Raw genomic sequence first — 20,381 nt, forward strand, 5'->3', positions numbered from 1 at the left:
GCCTTAGCCGAGTATACGTTTTCAGAACACCGGCGTGACTATTATGAGGAGCAGCATCAAAATATGCGCATCTGTCAGAACGCATGTGTCGTCGTATCACCAGGATCCATTTGCGACCATCAGGCAAATAATTTCTGCGGTAAAGGACGTTGTCGCGGACAGTAAAGTGAGCGGCTTGGCGACGAAGTGTTCGAGAAGAGGGTGTGGCGGATGGGGTCGTGGAGGAAGTTCAGCATAGTTGAAAGCAGGGGATCCTTACGCTGCTCGTCCGGCATATCAGCGACGTTGAAGGCTGACATGGATGCGAAGAGCGGAGACACCGAAGCCACATCACAAGGTAGCGGTGATCGGGAAAGCGCATCGACGTTAGATTGCTTTCTGTCCGATCGGTACACAACGCGGATATCATATTCTTGTAAGCGGAGTGTCCATCGCCCTAGGCGACCTGACGGATCCTTCAACGAGGACAGCCAGCAAAATGAATGGTGGTCGGTGACAATGTCAAAAGGGTGACCATATAGGTATGGACGAAATTTGACGAGCGCCCAAATAATGGCCAAGCCCCCCTTTCTGTTACTGAGTAGTTGGCTTCTAGCTTCTTTAAAGTGCGGCTCGCATACGCGACGTCGTACTCGTCAAAGCCGTATTTCCATTGTGCGAGGACTGCACCAAGTCCGATCCCGCTGGCGTCCGTATGTGCCTCTGTAGGCTCTGTGGGATTGTAGTTTCGAAGGATCGGGGGCGAAGTGAGCAGGCGACGTAGTTGCTGGAAGGCTTCGTCACAGGAAGTTGACCACGTGGAGATGCCGTTGGTAGCGGTAAGCAAATTGCTCAGTGGGGCGATGATATTCGCGAAATTGCGCACGAAACGCCGAAAGTAAAAGCTGAGCTCTATAAAACTGCGGAGCGCCTTAAGAGTAGTGGGCATCGGATACTATGTGACTGCGCGAAGCTTGGCTGGGTCCGGTAGCACACTGTCCTTCGATACAACGTGACCCAATATTGTAAACTTGCGAGCAGCAAAACGGCACTATTTATGTTAAGCTGGAGGCCAACAAAGGTGAGGCAGGTCAGTATCTCACGCAGGTGAATGAGGTACGTCGGGAAATCTGGCGAAAACATCACGATATCGTCAACGTACCAGAGACATGTTTTCCAGTTGTAGTTACGAAGGATGGTGTCCATCATACGCCGGAAAGTAGCGGGCGCGTTGCAGAGCCCGCATGGCATTACGGTAAATTGGTACGAGTCATCGGGCGTAATGAAAGCTGTCTTCTCAGAGTCACCTTCTGTCATCGGCACTTGCCAATAGGTGGAGCGAAGATCCAAAGTTGAGAAGTACTCCGCGCCTTGCAAGGAGTCGAGGGCGTCATCTATCCGAGGCAGCGGATAGACATCTATACGAGTGATCTTATTGAGTCGACGGTAATCCACACAGAATCGTATTGACCCATCCTTCTTGCGTAATAATACTACAGGAGACGCCCAAGGACTGTGGGAAGGGCGAATGACGCCACGGTGCAGTATGTCGTCGACCTGCTCGTTAATGATATTCGCTCGGCTGCAGACACGCGGTATGGTCGCTGGCGTACAGGAGGATAGGGACCAGTGTGTACACTGTGAGTGACGGTTTCCGTACGCCCCAGAGATGGTTGTTCACAGTCAAACAACGAGCAAAAATTCTGAAGAAAAGCGAGGACTTGCTGGGGACACGGAGGTGGCAGATCGGCGTCTACGACAGATTCAAGAAAGTGTGACGATGGTGACGACAATGATGATGATGATGTGCACAGCACGGGAGAAGTGAGGGCGTCGAGTTCATAACAGGCCGTGTCGTCGGAAGCATCGAGCATGTGAAGCGGGTCAAGGGGCTGAACACGACTTAGTGATTCGCCGCGCAGTAACGTCACAGGGTAGTGAGACGGGTTACACACAAGCATTGAGGATAATCCAGACACAGTGGTGAGGACGGGAAATGGGAGAGGTAGAGCCTTGCGACGTAGAAAAATAGGCGACGGTGTAAAAAGTACTGTAAAGTGTGGCGCGGTAGAGGAAGAGACGGGCACAAGCACACGCTTTTCGGGTGGTATGTCCGCATCGGACCCAATGGTGAGCTTGGAGGCTTTTTCTTCGGAGGGGTCAGGGAGCGGGTCATCGGCGAGCGGGAAGAGCACCACTTCGGCCCGTGCACAGTCGATATGGCACGATGGTGAGACAAGTCGCAGCCGAGAATAATGTCATGTGAACATGAAGACAACACGAGAAATTCAACAACATAGACAATGCCGTCGATGACCACCCTTACAGTGCATTGAGCAAGCGGGGCAATATGCTGCGCAGTCGCGCATGATTAGAAGCATACTAGACAACGGCGTTGTGACATTGTAAAGGCTGCGACAAAGCTTTTCGTCGATAACAGAAACTGCAGCCCCAGTATCAATAAGCGCAATTGCGGTGGGTCCTTCGACCAAAACGTACAATAAATTGCGTGGCGACTGCGCAGGCCTTGTAGAAGTCGCGAAGCTTCCAGTTCATGCCTGCGGAACTGCAGCAACTAGTTTCCCTCGCTAGGTAACTGGCGGCGACGTAAGGGGGAAAGTGAGCGACGACGTGGTGATGACGAACGATGGGTGCCGACAGGGCGTCGAGGTGGCGGCGAGAACTCTTGCTCGGGAAGCATCGCATGCCCGGTAGTATCGTGGGAATGGGCACATCCAGGTGTTGCGACAGCAGCGTTAGCAGGTGGCATGCGACGATGGCAAAAGCGCGCAACGTGGCCGGCGACACCGCAAGCGAAGCATATGGGTCGGTTGTCGCGTGTGCGCCAAGGGGTCTGAACTGGTCGTCGAGACGGAATGGGAGGCGACGCGGGAGGAGGTGAAGCTTGAAGTCACATTGGCACCGGAAACGCGAACGTCGGCGGCGCAGGTCGCGCGGTGACTCCGGCATAAGTCAGAGGTGCAGCCACGGGAGGGTAGGGTTGAACTAAAGGTAAAGACAGAGCAAGTTCCTCGCGAATGGCCCGCCTAATGGGAGCAGCCAGAGATGTGTCAGGCTGGGGAGGTCTATAATTGAGAGGCAGCATAGACAGTTGGCGCGCCACCTTCTCACGAATGAAATCCTTAATATCAACAGAGAGCGATGTTGCTGGCGTGGAGTTGGAGCGAAGCGTGAGGCCCGAGAGGGAGTCGCCAGGTGCGACAGCGCTGCGCGCAAGGACCCTTTGTCGACGCAGCTCATTGAAGCTCTGGCAAAGAGTGACGACAGCAGCAGCAGAAATAGGGTTTCGCGCCAGGAGCATTTGAAATGCGTCGTCCTCGATGCCCTTGAGGATGTGCTTCTCCTTGTACTCTTCAGTCATGGTGGAATCGACGCGGGCGCAAATATCAACGACATCCTCTATGTAACAAGTGTAAGTCCCTCCGGGTGGTTGAGCGCGCTTGCGTAGGCACTGTTCAGCGCGGAGTTTTTGCAAGGCTGGGCGACCGAAGACTTCTCCGAATGCTGTTTTGAAAGCGGACGAGGTGGGCCGTTCCCGTTCATGATTGTGGAACCAGAGGTTCGCAGCGTCAGCAAGATAGAAGATCACGCTACGTAGCTTCGTCGGGTCATCCCACTTGTTGTGATCACTGACGCGCTCGTAGGTAGAGAGCCAATCTTCTACGTCATTCTCATCTGATCCGCTAAAAACAGGAGGGTCCCGCTGCCGCTGCACGGCGCCGCACATGACAGGAGCGGCCGATGCTCCAAGAGGATTGTTGGGAGCCTCGTTCATGGTAGCGGCTGGAGCAGATGTTAAAGTTCGGCTGCAAAGTTCCAGGATGAGGTCGGGGAGTGCAGCACTTTCCAGCATATAATATGATGACTTATTATAAAGCACTAGGCACAGTCTAGTTGCACTGGCAGTAGACGAACGCTGATGGCGCGTACAGCCGACACAAGAGCGCCTTCTTCGTCTTCCTCTTCATCACAATATGATTATTATTGGTATGCATCTAAAAGCAATTGACGCGCCCAACAAAGACTGAGGGCTGGGCTTGGGCCGGGTAATTGTTGACTCGGACTCGGGCCAACCTTGGCCCTTGAACCTTGAAGCTAGGGTAGGTCCTGGGCCTGAGCCTGGCCCGGCTTAGGCCAGGGTTTGCCACTGTAACAGAAAAACTGCAGCCCGATGCAAATTTTATGACTATGGTGTCTGTATATTTATGGGAAAGCCGACATAGACAGGCCATGACATAGCAGCTGTACAATGCGCAGATCACTGTACATTACCGGCCCTCTTTGGCTACGGAGGAAACAGTGCCAGTGATCAAACAGAAATATTCTTTGCGCTCCGCTTTTTCATGCTATCACAATTCTTTGATGACTTCAAACACTTATCTATCTATCTATCTATCTATCTATCTATCTATCTATCTATCTATCTATCTATCTATCTATCTATCTATCTATCTATCTATCTATCTATCTATCTATCTATCTATCTATCTATCTATCTATCTATCTAGTTTTTGTCATGTAACCCCATTGTTGTCTACTAATGTGAGCCGCTACGTGTGTTCTTGGGGTCATGATGGTTCCATCGTCGTCATACAGTCATGAGCACCCCGTTCTACTCATGTAGTTCTCGTAACGCTGTCGTACCCTCCATCATTTCAAAAACGCTATTAAAATGTCGTCATATCCTCTCCGTCATACAGTCTTCGCCATTCCATCGACATCATTTTATCGTAACCATGCTGTAGTCATTCAATGGTGATTATGTCACCATTTTCATGCCATCGTCGTCATTTCGTTGACGGCATACAGTCGTCTTCGTGCATTTGTTGTCGTAAGGTTGTCTAGATACTGTCGTGGTCGTTCCATCGTCGTCATCCATCGTTCCATCGTCCAGCTGCGTCATCTGATTTTCTTCATACTGTCGTCGTTCCGCTACTTTCGTCAAAAAGTCATGGTCGCGTTGAAGTCATCACGTCGTGATCGTCGTACACTTGTCATTCCATTGTCGCCAGGTGACCGTAGCCCCAACGTTACTAGATTAGGTTCAGTTGTGAAACTCTCCTTAGGCGCCGTACATCGCGGGTGGCCCCTTGTCTTGGTTTGCCGCCAGAGGGCGGGAGCACCGTAAGTAGCTCTACCAGGGCGCAGCTCTGCGTTGGCGAAGGGGCTTGAGTCCTCAGACTTCGCAACTTACGTACTCAGCAAGTGTTTTCACCGATGCGTCTTTAAATGTGTGTATAGTCTCGCGTTTAGGAGATTGATTAAAAAACTTTTCGTAGCTGTGAAAATGCTGCTGCGCTGCCCCAGAGTACGCTGTGGAGTCCTTAGTCCAGGGCCGCAGCAGCCCCGGCCGTCCACTGCGCTCTATATTAGTCAGCTGTTGCTGATGAGTAGCTGTAAGTAGCTGATTAGTAGTTGTAATCAGCTGTTGCTGCTTAGTACTAATTAAATATTAATGCGAACGCATGAGGCGATGTTAGCGCGACCACACGATGGTCCAAGAAAGTCACGGGAGCCCAAGCGAACCAATCGAGGCAGTTCACGAGGCCAGTCAAGGCACAGTGAATTAGGTGAAGTTAATTAAGGCATAGTTAATTAAAATAGAGTTAAGGCCTGGACCTTTGGTGGTGGCAACGAATTACATAAATAGATGAACTAATTTATTAATTAGTGAATTAAGAAGTACACTAACAATTATTGGATAATTTTTAATCAATAATGAATTAACTACGCATTACCTAACTGGGCGGATTTATAATAATTTGAATATCTCAAAGCTGCGGCGAACATTACCTTGGTTGTGCCCAGCTACGCGGCATTCGCATATCTTAAAACGCTGGCTGAAGTTAGCTGGTACACACGGTATATACACACTCTCAGTACTTCATTTCGGGATAAACAAAAAATGAAGCTAGCACTATTTCTATCATCAGAGCACCGCATTCACAAGTGCAATGTTGAAACCTACGTGAGCTTTGCTCCCTTGCGAGCAGACTTGCACATTCAAAGTGAGTCGCTGCAGGAACGGAGCATATATTTGCATTCGCGTCACTAAATAAAATTGGATGATACGGCCCGTAAACTCTTCAAAACGCACGCGGCATTTAAAACGCATAAGAGCGTCGCAAAAATGCACCGAGACTGCAGCAAAACACGCGTATATACAACGCGCCAAAACACTTAAACAACGGACAGTGCTTAGTCGCCCTGTCCGCGCCGTGCTGACCGAGCAAAGTGCGACAGCAGCGCCACGAGATGCGAAGATCGGTGATGGGTCCACGCAGTCACGGGAGTTTGAAAACTGAACCTAGTCTAGTAACGTTGCGTAGCCCCACGGGGGCCGCGCAGTTCTCATAATTTCAGAAGTGCCATTCAGTTGTTATCATGCCGTTGTCGTCATGCCACCGTCATCGCTGCAACAACATAATTTCGCCTTCATTCCATTAAAATCATGCTATCGTCTATCAATCATGATTATGCCACCGTCGCTATGTTATCGTAACGGCATCGTGTGAATTTATGGCCATCGATTCAAAATCATACCATCGTCGTCATGCTGTCGTTCTCATAGACTAGTGTTCGTATTTCTATCGACGTCATTCTGTCTTCATTAATTCCATCGTCGTCAGTGCATTTGCCTACCTATACAGTGCTACCGAGGAGAGATAACCTTGGCGAGCGATGACAATAACAAAACGGGCCAATCGGGGATACAGTGTATGTTGCAAATAGCCGAATCAGTTGAAATCTTAGGAGGATCAATACCGATTCTAAATAAAGGTATCGTAATCAATACACTGAGTGGCTACGTGCTCACTACTCTGTGTGAATGCTAATCGCATTAACTTCAATAGTCATCTTAAGATGGGTTCTGCCAGAATTCATTCGTCCTCGCGACCTTCGAAAACTCTGTACAGCAATGTTCGCGGGCTATTAGGGCCTAGAATTTCTAGAGGTCCTCATGCTCAGTCTTCAGAAGGAGGATTCTACATTCCATGGACGCAGCAACGTTGTGAATTAGAACGCAGCCCCACCTATCAACGAGTGGAAGTGCATTGGGGCACATGGGAGCGGCTGCTAAAGGCAAACTTTTTTGAGGCATTTACTGCAGCGGCGCTCTTTTTTCGCGCTTCCCAAAGAACACTGAGCGCCATCCAGTCCCGCCACCGCGAAGCCTGCGCGTGGCGTCCGAAATTTATAGCGAGCCGGTGTGTGCGAACGCTGAGAACCGCATTATACAGCAAGCACACCCCTATGTAGCGCTTCTTGCTGGACGCGCTGCGCCATCTAGTATCACTGCCGAAGAGTCCATGCGTGGCCTCCGAGACGAGAAATGGGGTGCTTTGGGCCCAGCTAACACTGTTAATTGTTCCCTCGCTTGCCGCACACTCACCAACACATAACCAGTGACTCAAATTCACGAGAGGTTCACTGAAAAAGGGCACACAATGTGTGCATTCTTCGCTCATCTCCCTAATAGGTTGGCGTGAGAGGTGTTCTTTGAAAAGCGGCACATACGCAGGACATAAATCTGGCTAATGCGCCAGGTTTATGTGCTTGAGGAACCCTTCTGATGTGGGTTCATTGGGTTCAGAGAGACTCATTGAAGAGCAGCACAGACCGAGTGGCACATACCTAATACTCTAAGTCGGCGTCGAAGTGTTTCTTCGAACAGCAGTGCCTGCCCATTCCTGCATCATAGCACGTGTGTACGTATTGAGACATGTCCAGTCAGCCAAGTTTGTCCGATCATTGGCTTCGAACTCTGTTACGTCAGCAGAGTAGCCCGTTGTACTACTCGTTCCACCCAGAAATACGCAGTGACCCAGGTAGGCGGCAAAACCTAAAAGACATACGTAGACAAATAGAAACAAACATGCATATATGCATAGGTAGGCAGCCCCCGGAAAGTCCATAATACATCGCAAGAAGTCGAACGCATTCAAGACCAATATTTCAGGACTTGCCCCTAAAACATCGCCTCAACGTTAACGGTGGCTTACGGAGGCGATGACGATCACAAATATTGTCCTCGCAATCGCCATGGTGGGTGAATTTCTTTCTGTGAGTAATTACCACTGTGTTCTTGAAAACGAAACACCGTACTTAAGAAATGCACAGTAATTAGGTCTTCCGAGTTGATTGGCTCTTCTGCAGTAGCACACTGAGCCACCCTGTCATGTTGCCGCAAAAGCACCGCAACAGAATCTCCGGTAGCGCCACCAGTAACGCACCAACACACCATTCGTGAGTCGCTATCGTCGTTTCCCCCCTACGCAGTACGCAGACTTTATTTACGCCAGACCAGGCAATATTTCAAACGACAAAAGAGAAACAACTGAAGGCCCATTGTCTGGGTGGTGCTTCATGCTTGATTTTGCTGTTGAGCACTTCGTGACTACAGAATAAGCAAGAGCAGTTGTGCAAGTGTAGAAGAGTAAAAAGTGATAGAGTGCCATTTAGCGTAAAAGGTACGATTCCGAATGGAAGATATATGGAAGCGATCTTCTTCATCTTTTCTTTACACGGTTACTGAATGTACATTTATCTAAACAATGCTAGTGAAAGCGTTATAGGTATTACGGGCTAATTATTAGAGGCGAATTCATAAAGAAGGAATTATGTACCGGTATGATATGAGGCTTTCTCGAAAATGTTTAGTTATGTGAGAGAAGTCCAGGTTTGCTGAAGAGGCTTCTCGTGCATCTCTCTTCATGTTAGAGAAGGTGGCAGTAGGTAAACGCTAGATTTATGTATAAATGCCTTGCTGCTGCGCAGAAACGCTACTCGCTACTCGCGCGGCTGTAGAATGTGTTCCACAAGCTTAACATGCACATCGGAACACGTTTATTAGAAGACGTCCCCTTCACACAGGAATATTTCATATTGTTACGAAGAAGAAGTGAATTTATATTACTTCCATTTCAGTTTGTTTTCTCTGGGAAACAAGAGGAACTGAGGATGTTGTGCCCAAGGACTGTCTGGCCGCATTCAAAGATAGTTGCGGCACTGGCGTAACTCTGTACAGCAGCGACACATGCAATACAAACTAGAGCGAAAACGGAAGCGTAAGACAAATACAGAACGAAAATAAAGTTTCTCATCATATATCCGGATTCAGACGTATCACCTCAATGAAACAGTTTAATGAAGATGCGGTGTCGCATTGCCCATGTTTATTCGCAACGCAAGTAAGCTTTCATTATCTGCAATTTGTTAGGGTTATGCCAATACTCATAGCAGTAGGTACATAAGCACTTATATGGTGAATCCTGCAATCCAATCCGTATACAACAGCCTTTGCTCATCGATTTGTATTGGACTCGAAAAATTAGTGTTCGTATTTTCCCAACATAAGGGGCAAGAGCTAGCCTTTATTTAATTCTGTGGGAACACTACTGATTCATGGTGGGCCTGTTTCAAATAATTCAGCCGCAGGAGAGCAGAGGATGGTGCCCAGAGGTGCGTGCTGCTGATCACATTCGTGGAGTACATAACTGTGACCCAATCAATTTGAGTCATTTCACCCGGGTAATAAGAAATCTGTACACCCAGAAAAATAAGACGCTTCAACGCCACTGTCCTTGCTGCTAAATAGATGCATTGCTTAGAGCTGCCCCGATTTGGTAAGAAACTCAATCGCTGAAATCGCAAGTGTTCATAGAGCACCATTCTATCTACCAAGGCTCACATCTTTTCTGGATAAACTGCTATGATTGTGTATCGTGGTCAAGTTGTATACTACATTTTTTATTTAGTATGTACTACAGTCCGAAGATCAAGCAGGGGGAAGCAGATGAGCAAACGTCGTCAATATGGATACCCCATGATAGTGTATGGTTAAACTTGACTCCCCAGTATTTAAACTTGTCGACACCGATGAAGGAATCATTGTTTAAATATACCTAGATGTTAATGGAGTAGGTTTATTGGAGATTCGCACAAAGACCAATTTGCTAATGTTTAATTTCATTAACCAGATGTTAAATCAATAAGAGAGAGAATTTAAGTTGTTCTGCAAACACACTTGCTCCTTTCCACTTCATATGCCTTGTAAAGAATGCAGTCATCTACAAAAAGCTTTCAAATTATGGTGGGGGTCTCTGCTGATGAAACAAAATGATGATGGTGATGATTGAAGAAGATGAGAAAAAAATTTGGAAGACGCTTAAGCTTTGCCTTTAAGAGTGGAACGCCATAGCATTCAGAGATCCCTGACAGCTTCTCATGCTTCCTGGAAGCTGCAACATACGTAACCACAATGTTTGTCGGGACAGGCTCGGCGCAAACGCTGTGCACGAAGGCAGGCTTTCTGGTAGAAATGCGGCCTCTTGCGTGGGCTGTGATGCGGCGGTGGCGAGCCGCATCTGGAAGTTTCAAGGAAGGGGGCGCGCCGCTACGTGGACTCCCAGATATTCACGGCGCGTGCAAATGGCGCACGCCGTCGGCAGTCTATGAATTGTAGAAATGCTGGGAAATGGGTTTGTTTGAGCTTTCCCATAACATAATTATGTTTTCTTGTGTATTCGAATTACAATCTGAGAGCTCTCATGTCTGTAGGCTGTGTTTAAGTCGTAATTTACGATTTCTCTACATAGTTTAGCTTGAGAAATACAATTAGTTCAGTAAGTTGTTTGCAGCACATGAAACGTCTGGATCTGGGTGGTTCAAAAATCTGTTTTCCAAAACGACGTCCGACGCCGACACCGTATATTTTGCGACACGGGGTCCTTGATGCTATCGCGTTAACAAGGCAGGGACAAGGATACTACCCTTGGGAACTCCCGTGGTTACAGCCAGAGCAACAGAGTTGCAACCTTCGACCTGCAGAAACTGTTTCCGGTTGGTGAGGTAGGAGCGGATCCAATTGATTAGATTAATGGACCGACCAATGCTAGAAAGCAGCATGAGTAGGTTACCATGACCGGCACAGTCGAAGGACAGTTAGTCTCGGGACTCTCTGCCAAAAGAAAGTTCGGGTGTCTCCCACAAAGTGTGTCGTATACGTGGCGAGTCCAGGCTCTCCGAAACGAGTTAGAGGTACTCTTTTTTTTCTTAGTGTGCAAATCGCAATAGACGAAAGCTCTTTCTCGCAACACTGCCCTTTCTCTGACAGCCAGGCCTGCTCTGTTGTTATACCGGCGGCAAAAATAGTGTCGGTGCACTACGATATCAACGGCAAAACGCAGTTGCAAGGCCTTTGTGTGGATACGCAGACAGTGTTGGAAACCTATGGGTGCTGCGGAACGTAAGACAGAATTCGCTCAAACGTTGGACACAGTCACGTTAAATAATTTGGCCGTTTATATCGCCGTTCCAGCGGCCGCGAATAACATTTACATTGACAGCCACCATAATTTATCCAAATATGCTGCTGTTCAACAGTAGAATTCGCCTTCCCACCCCAACTGTATTTCGAAAGGATGACAGTTTGTGCGTATTATGTAGAGATCGGGAACCAGCAATCATGCACAATGTCTAACCGATCGCAGACGCATGCGCTGTAGCTTAAAGGAGGTGATGTATAGGCGCTTTCCAACCATAGAGCAAGGCTGCCTTCCAAGGACGGCTTTCTCATGCGCGGCTCAGCACCATTGTTAGCAGCCCGTCTCCCAACTCTGAGGATTTGCCCTTTGAGCGAAAGTCTCTGCCTGGGTATCATTCTCTCATTTGGTACCTCAGTGTTGGGCGGCGAGTCAGTATCAGTTCCACTTTGTTAGGAATGACTTCTCCGATATGTGAGACCGGTAGCCTATTCCGTGAGTTATTTGAAGTACCGCCTTGAATACGCTACTAGTGAATTCACGGTAAGCGCTGAAAGTTCTTATTTTTCTCATTTTTTTCATTTTTTTCCACACTACATTTAGGTATTGTTGAAGTTCCCCGAAAATGTATCGTATATCTAGCCGCGCTCATACCCGCATGTGTACAGGTGACTCCGAAACCACGATCCATTGAGGTATGATACTATGACATGTCACCTGCTCCGTTTAGCAAAGCCCCTACTGCGCGGAAGATTTCACACATGTTTTCAAGCATTTCAGATATACGAAATCGACTTTGACTAACCCAAAGTGAGCGCATCGTGCACGGTATTATTTTTAACGGGAGACGGAGTCGGCTGTATATTCCTTCCTTAGCCGAATTTAGGACCGCCTGCGTATGTGTGGTCGTCCGTACGCCTGTAGGTTTTAGCTAGTCGAGTTCAAAGCCGTCCGCGAACGTGCGATTCCGGAACTACGAGGCCAGAACCAACAACCAGAACCGGGGGTGCTATTTTTCGGACGCCAAGGGACAAGCACACGCGACGAAAGGACAATACGTGACTCAGGACCTCTCCGTAAGCACTGAAAACATTTCCCTTTTTTTATTTTTACACAGAAATATCAAGTGCTCTTTAAATTATGCGAAATACCGAGTACCTGGGCGGACTCAAGACCGTGTGCAAGCGTGAGTTTCGGGAAACAAGAGGTTAGGCCCACCCACAATTGACACTATCTCGTGCAACACGAAATCTCTACGAAGAGGCCTTCGCGAATACACTACGGACATACATTGCACATGCTTTCTCGTGACAACACTAGAAAATACAACGCAGACGAACATCTGCATCTGCCGCGACTCCCTCTTTATAAGCCCACAATAAATGGACGCTAGCTTATACAGATGTGGCAAACTCATTCGAGGAACCAAATGCGTGAATAAATATTGGCACTACACGCTCGTTAACAATTCAAATGTTCAAGAACTTATCCACAGACACTTACGAGGCGCGTCGCCAAAACGGGCTTCCTTTGAGGATGCGAAATTTCCGCACACAATGTACAGAGAAAAATGACGGGAAGGTTTTGTTTATAATATTCACACAAAGAATAAGAGATAGCAAGTAGCAACAGCACCTAGCTGCAAAGTTACACAAATTTTCAGCACGCCCCAATGATCGCATATCCGTCCATTCCTTTCGTGCACATGTGCAGTTATTTTTTCTTACTTATTTTCGTTTGTATTACCGAGAATTTTATTGCTACTGCGGAGCTACACTGTAAAACGATTTCTTCAGTTTACGGTCAAAGTTGCAGGTAAAACGTTCCCGGACACTTTTCCGTAAATGAAAAACGGTGTTTCCGTAGAACGGACAGGTTGTAAAAATTATTTCCGTTAAATGGAAAACAGTGAGCTCGGTAGTTGTGATCACAGAATGACCGTGTTTTGCAAATAAAAAAGACGGTCAGTTCCGTAAAACGGAAATGCATTCAATTCAGCCCCGTACTTGTGATTACAGTACTTGACCGTACTTTGATAATGAAGATACGGGGTCTTCAAAAGTGGACAGATCATGGTAAGGAAAGGTATGAACATAAAAGACGCAAAAATAACGAAAAGAAATGGAAACACAATTCTTTTCATTCTTGTGTCCATGTTTTCTATGCTTGCATTTTCATACTACGAGTCCATATCAACTTGCTCAACTTTATGTTGCTTCGTATTGACAGATACAAATGCTGTTTAAAGAATTCTTATATTTTGTTGATGGTAAGGCTCGTGTTCTCCAGCCAAATTGTTTCGTTCATTAAAATAAGTTATATTGGGCAATGAACCAGCCAAGTCGTACATTACAACGTGGATAACTTGCAGCACCATTTAGGATATAGTTGGAAACGGGGCAGAAATCATACCACAGAAGACGTACACCTCAAAGAACGTGCTGTGTTTCCATGTTTCCTCCTAGTGTCATCGTTTCTACACCACTTATTCTTCGTGTCAGTATTGTCAAGTTGCACTTGGGTTCTACACCCGACATGCACACAGCATACATAAATATTTGTGTCCGAGAAACAACAAGCCACTTCAGTCTGAACAAACCTGTGTTTATTCTGCTTCACTGAAAGAAAAGATCTTGCATGACTAGACACTAGAGCAGGGTGTGAGACCGTGCTAGTTGGTATTCCATGCTGAAGCGACTAGCGCAAGAGTGGACTCGGCACACTAAAAACGCGACAAGAACAGGTGCGAACTTCCAAATAGTGTTTATTACGAAAGGCATGTATATATACTCTTGCGCACTTGATCATATTGTCACGTGGTAGTGACGTTAAAGAACACAGTAGCAGTACTCTGAAAGACAAAACTAGCTTTTATTGGGCGAACCTGTGCCCACAAAACAGGCTACACTTAAAGCGCAACGATGGCGGCGAACACGCTCGGCGATCGTCGAAAATCTGATCAGCGGGTCAAGCGCGTCGGCTTTTATAGAGCAGTCATCGAATGTTCCAGACTAATCGTTCGGACCCGCATGCCTTCCACAAAGTTCTACACCATTCGCGTCAAGTGATGCAATCAGATAACATAACGTTCAGCGACAACAGACAGCAGATAGAAGCATCGATAACGTTCCAGAAACTTCGGTACATACAGGCGCGTCCCACGCTGTGCGATTACTTTTGTTAGGCTGCGAAACGTGGTTGCCCGATAAAGATAAGTATACGTGTCAATATTCAGTTACAAGAGCGCACCAAGGCCACCCCAAGGGCCTTCGTGTATGTGGGCGGCCTCCCACATACAGACCCCAGGTATGCAAATTCTTTAACGTCAATGCTAGGGATAGTTTGCTAACGCAATTGCCTTCTGCGATATCTGCCCCATCATTGATGGGCCTAGTGCTATCTTGTGCGTTGCTTCTATTATTTCTGTTTTTTTTTAGAGTGGATGACATTTGCATTAGGAGTAATGGATTCCACAGAAGCCCTCTCTTCCTTTTTGTACTTTCGTATTATGTTCCTGTAGTGTCATGTTTAGGCACCTTCCCGTTTGTCCCACGTAGCGCTGCCCACAGGAAACAGGTGTGCTATTGACACGTGTACTTATCTTTATCGGGTGACCACGTTTCGCCGCCTAACAAATGTTATCGCACAGCGTGGGACGCGCCTGCATGTATCCGAAGTTTCTGGAAAGTTATCGATGTTTCTATCCGCTGTCTTTGACGACGAACCTTATGTTATCTGATTTCATCAGCTGACGCGAATGGTGTAGAACTTCGTGGAAGGCACGCGGGTCCGAACGATTAGTCTGGAACATTCGACGACTGCTCTATAAAAGCCGACGCGCTTGACCCGCTGATCAGATTTCCGACGATCGCCGACCGTGTTCGCCGCTATCGTTGTGCTATAAGTGTAGCCTGTTTTTGTGGGCACAGGTTCGCCCAATAAAAGCTAGTTTTGTATTCCACCATATTGCTGCTTTCTTCACCGTCACTGCCACGTGACACTATACACTACTCTCCCTGAGCATTCGGTGATACCTTTTCTGTGAGCAGGGTTGCATGAAATTGATTGTCTGCTGACAGGGCTGGCTTTGGTGCATAACCGAGATAACTTGTGGGGTGCGGGAAAAATGACCGAAACTCCTGCCCTTTCGCCTACTTTCTTTAGTTATGCAAGATAGCGTGAATGTATGGGTTGACGGCTAGATTCCTGCGAACAGTATCAGATAGGTGTAACTAAAGAAAATAGGCCAAAGGACTGGAGTCTTGGTCGTTTTTTCCGCGTCCCACAAGCTAAGTTATGGGTCAAAACCAGCCCTGTCAGCAGACAATCAAAATAATGCAACATTATGTGCAGAAAGAGTTTCGTCAAATGCTCAAGAGGAATAGTGTATAGCACACCACTTTTCTGGGGGCAGCGTTACGTAGGACAAATGGGAAGTTGCCTAAAATTGAGACTACAGGAACATAATCAGAAAGTACAAAAAGGGAGAGAGGCTTTTTTTGGAATCCATTGCCCCCAATGCAATTGTCATCAACTGTCTGAAAAAACAGAAATAATAGCAAATAATGTGAAAGGAAACAGCAGACTCATCACTGATGCAGCGGCTATCGCAGAATGCAACTGCGTTAGCAAGCCATCCCTATAGCATTGACTGTTAAAGAATTTGCATATCTGGGATCTGTATGCGGGAAGCCGCCTTAGGCCTTGGTGCGCTCGTTTATTTGTGATGACCATGTTGACTTTCACGATTGTAACTGACTATGATCAAGTGCGCGAGAGTGCATATACATACCTTTTTGTAATGAACACCAGTCGGAAGTTTGCGCCTGTCCTTGTCGCCTTTTTAGTGTCCCGTGTCCACTCTTGCACTAGTAATTTCCGCATAGACACCAGAAATTGACTGACTAGAGGAAGGATTGGTTGAAAATTGGAAGGTTTGGCTGCTTGCAGATACCTTCGGCTTTGCCTGAAAAGAAAGAAACACCAATTAATTAAGGTTGTTCAATCATTACCACCATGATCATTATTGTTACTCAGATAAACAATAAATAATTTCTCATTCACAACTGTCACTACAAGTGTTCTTATCAATAGAAATGGTTCAGACTCGGCCATGTTGGTCTATATTTATTCGTAGCCTTATAGCATACAAAGCTTCAGATGGAAAGGACCCAAGTCAATTGATGGTTTGCTTAGAACAGGCAAAGATGTCACGTGCACATTAGGACATTCGGAGATTGGTAGAGCTGCCATGGCCACATACTGCGGACCATAGCTTTCAACTTTCACTGCTCCAATAAACAACCTTGCAGATTTTACTGTTTCCCAAAACAATGAAGCAGTCTTGAAACAAGCTCAAACCATACATCTTATTTACTTTCAACGCAGAACAAGCAAGCCAAAAATAGTGTCCAGCCTACGGGCTGGTAGAATAGCAACAATACAAAGAAACCATGCTTGCACCACAACTGTGTCACAACAGCTGTCAGCCCCTTTCAGATATGGTTTGTTGTGTCACGGAAGAAGTATGAGTGCGTAATATTCTTTTTACTCAAGCAGAGAAAATTGAAAGATGCGGTCGTGAATGCATGAACATGCCCTTCCCATCTTCTTAAAAAGTTATAATATTGCACAGTTTTCACTGAAAAATTTTCCCTTTTGTTAGTGCGTGCTTTTCGAAGCAACCGGTAGCATTTTCATGACGTAAAGAAGCCTACAACTATGCCTGGACCCCGTACATGGCTCCGGCAGGCAGTACTCTTTATTCAGCCCGTCTCTTGACTTACAGTCCCACAACCAAATTATGCAACACGTTTTTTTTTTCCAGATTGCATTGCTTCATGTGAATGCGCTTAATTCGGGAAATTTCTCAAACGAATCAAGCCTCTCCTAAAACATTTTAAACTAGATTAATTCATTGACATGCCGAAACATGAGCACTTCCCTTAGAGCTTGAGATAAAATGAGGACCGACCTATTTGCGCAAATTTCTACGACTCATGACAGCAGGATGGCCAAATTCCTTGCTGTTAATAAATGCAAAAGAAGCTTTGGCCAATTTGTGCAATGTTGCGTTCCAAAATTTCTTTTCTTTATACCGTAGTGAGGATACTCTGTGGTAATTAGTTGGAATTAATGCTATTGGCCTGCAGCCTGGTACAAAATATTTTTAAAGCCACAGCGACAACGCTATTTCTTTGGGATCTATCCAAAATGCAGATTCGGCAAAACCCAAGGAAAATGCTTCTAACTAAGCAGGTCATTCTATATTGTTTTTTGCAGAGACACCCTTTCTTCTCGGGAAACTAAGGTTGATTTCATTGTCGCCTGGCTCAAGCAGCTAAATATTTTTTTTATTTAAAACTAAAAGTGATCGCCAGGCATGTCCAGTTGAATTTATCTGAACATGCCCTACTGTTTGCAGTGCACATGCTGCCACTCTAAAGGCCTGCAAGAAGGCACCAGTTATATTTTCTAGGGCAAGAAGGCAATGAAATATGTTACTTAAGGCAATTAGTCACAGGAGTCCTGGATCACTAGAGGAAACTTTGAAGACTAGAAATTGTTTTGAAGACTCATGTCATACATTACTGAGTCACCATCTATAGCTTACCACTGGTCTTAAGAGTACCATCATTGCATTGTGCGAAAATTAACCTAAGAGCTGAAGCCTGGCATGATAAAAATGAAGCTTGAGAATGAAGGCTTGCTCAACAAGCAACGGAACGACAAAAATGATAGGCATGATAAATAAGAAAAAGGTGCTGGTGAGGGCAGTGAAGAACTGGGCACCATGACGAAATTTGTAAATATGCAAGCATAGGATGGAGTCAGTTGCCGCAAGCCATATATATTTACAGATTAATAGAAAAGGCCTTCGTCCCGCAGTTGACATATTGTATGTGAGAGCACCGCGCCTTTTTGATTATGCAGTCCCAGACTGTCGTCCGCAAACCGCCTGTGGCTTCCGGTCTGGCTAGCACTGACAGATGGGCGCGTCAAAATCAGGTGATCCAGCTGTCTGGGACTGTCCGAGGTTTTCTTTGAAAGCACCATGATTGGAAGTCGCTCTCCTGATTGCTGTTCTCTTAAATTAGCTACTTAAATTATTGGGTTTTCGTGCCCAATCCACTTTCTGATTATGAGGCAAGCCGCAGTGGAGCACTTCGGAAATTTCGACCACCTGGGATTCCTTAATGTGCACCTAGATTTAAGTACATGGGTGTTTTCTCTTTTTGCCTCCATTGAATTGCGGCCGGCATGGCCGGGATTCAATCCCGCGATCGTGCTCTTAGCTACTTGTAGATAGCACACTGCCCAACAAATTCAGTAGCGTGGCCTCCAAAATGGTGCACTCTCAGAGGCCATGTCGCCAACACAACCATAAAGCTTGCATAATAGAATCGCAGCCTGGGCAAATTGAACATGTTCAGAAAGCTAAGTTTACATCGTGCTCTCGCTCTTCGTGCCCCTTAACCGCTGTATTTATTCCAGCTCATTCATTTCCTGGAAAATTTAGGCGTCATTGCCACACGAAAACAAGCAAAAACACGGCCGTGCCACATCACTGTTCACCCACAAAGCACACGCCGATATCCTCAAAGCTCGTGAAACTGTCTACTAAAGGCCTGACGTGTGTCTACACACGTCAGAGCGCGGCAGAGCGCGTCTACGCTTTGTACTAATCTTGCATCAAAAAAAGCAATATCTCGAATTTGTGTAACAGAAGCGATCAGCACACATGTCAACAGCAATCGGCGAAGCTCTGAATATACAGGTGGTCCCACGTAACTTCAGCCAAAGATTAAACATATGCAAATGTGACGTGGCTCAACAGAACCAAGGTAATGTTGTTTGCCGTTGCTTGGAGATACTCAGATTTTTGTTCATTCCACCAAAATAAATATTTCATCTTCGTTAATTAATCAACTTTTGAAATATTATAACTCGATTAGTAGTGTCCATGAGAAAATTGTAGAGCAACATGAAAAGCTTCCCATACAGCTTTCTGTTGTTCGAGACATGCTGCATACGAGTGTTTTCCCGAGCGAGAAAGAAGCTCGCGAATACACGCACAGTGTATTACTGGTTGAAAATGCGAATGGACAGTCGCGCAACAATTTTGTGTGTATTTTCAGGCTGCTTTCACGCTCGGAAAAACACTTTTATGTAGCACATAATTAAAATATTTCAGAAGTTGATTAATTGCTGAAGACTAATGATTTCATCTAGCGAAATGAAAAAGAAATATGAGCATCTCCAAGCGAGGGCAAACAACATTACATTGGTTCTGCCCAGATACGTGGCATTTGCATATTTTCAATGTTTGGCTCAAGGTACGTGAGACACCCTGTATGCCACGCCAGCTACCAGCATTAAATATCTACATGCAATATGATCTGTTTCCTCGCACACCAGTTTCACTCATCTGAAAAGCGAAATATACCGGTTCACTATGCATATAGCAATGAGCATGACAGATTTCACGAAACACATCAAGAAAATCAAACACCTGTGCCTGATCACTGTGCTTTGCTCTTAAAAAACACAAGGACTAAGGTTGCAGCAATTAGACCAGTCATGAAAACCTCGCATTATGGCACACGAAGCCCCGATTTAACGGAGGCTATAGCTGAGTGCATGATATTCGCCGTCTGGAACGCGCAAAGTACACATAAACACAGTCTTTTTAAAACATGGCGTCAAGCCCGCGTGCATCTCTTTAAGAGAGCCATCGTCTGCTAGCTACTTGCATATGTCCAAACAAATATCTTGTGACAGCTCTGAGAGTCCGCAGACAGTCTGTGACTTCTGGTAAAACGAATGCGATTCTGGCTGCTCTCAGGCTGGTTGGCGGGGCTTCCGAAGCTGATTGAGAAAATCGAATGCGGGACAGCAGTGCTAAGCAGTCCAGGAGTGTCAAGGACTGATAATCGAAAAGGCCCACTAATCCTTTGTGTTCCTATCCTATGTAATGTCTTCATACTGATCAGCTCAAACTGCGTGGCAAAAAAGTCTCTGGTTAGGCTTCTGAAGGCAAGCCTTTTGCCAAAACATTGGCTCTAGAGACGACCATCGTTCGACAATTGTTGATCTGTTCATAGAAGTGAGAATTCC

The 20,381-nt window shown here is 46.3% G+C and overlaps 1 long non-coding RNA gene across 1 annotated transcript in view; it reads left to right on the plus strand.

Annotated features, from left to right (window-relative positions):
- LOC135900533 (uncharacterized) overlaps positions 1 to 9,110 on the plus strand; it is a 61,372-nt gene extending 52,262 nt beyond the window's left edge. The window contains exon 4 of the long non-coding RNA XR_010563896.1: positions 8,929 to 9,110. This is a non-coding gene — a long non-coding RNA (uncharacterized lncRNA). The remainder of the gene's footprint in view (positions 1 to 8,928) is intronic.
- The last annotated feature ends 11,271 nt before the right edge of the window (positions 9,111 to 20,381 follow it).

The sequence above is a fragment of the Dermacentor albipictus genome, chromosome 5 (assembly GCF_038994185.2).
Source record: "Dermacentor albipictus isolate Rhodes 1998 colony chromosome 5, USDA_Dalb.pri_finalv2, whole genome shotgun sequence".
NCBI lineage: Eukaryota > Metazoa > Arthropoda > Arachnida > Ixodida > Ixodidae > Dermacentor > Dermacentor albipictus.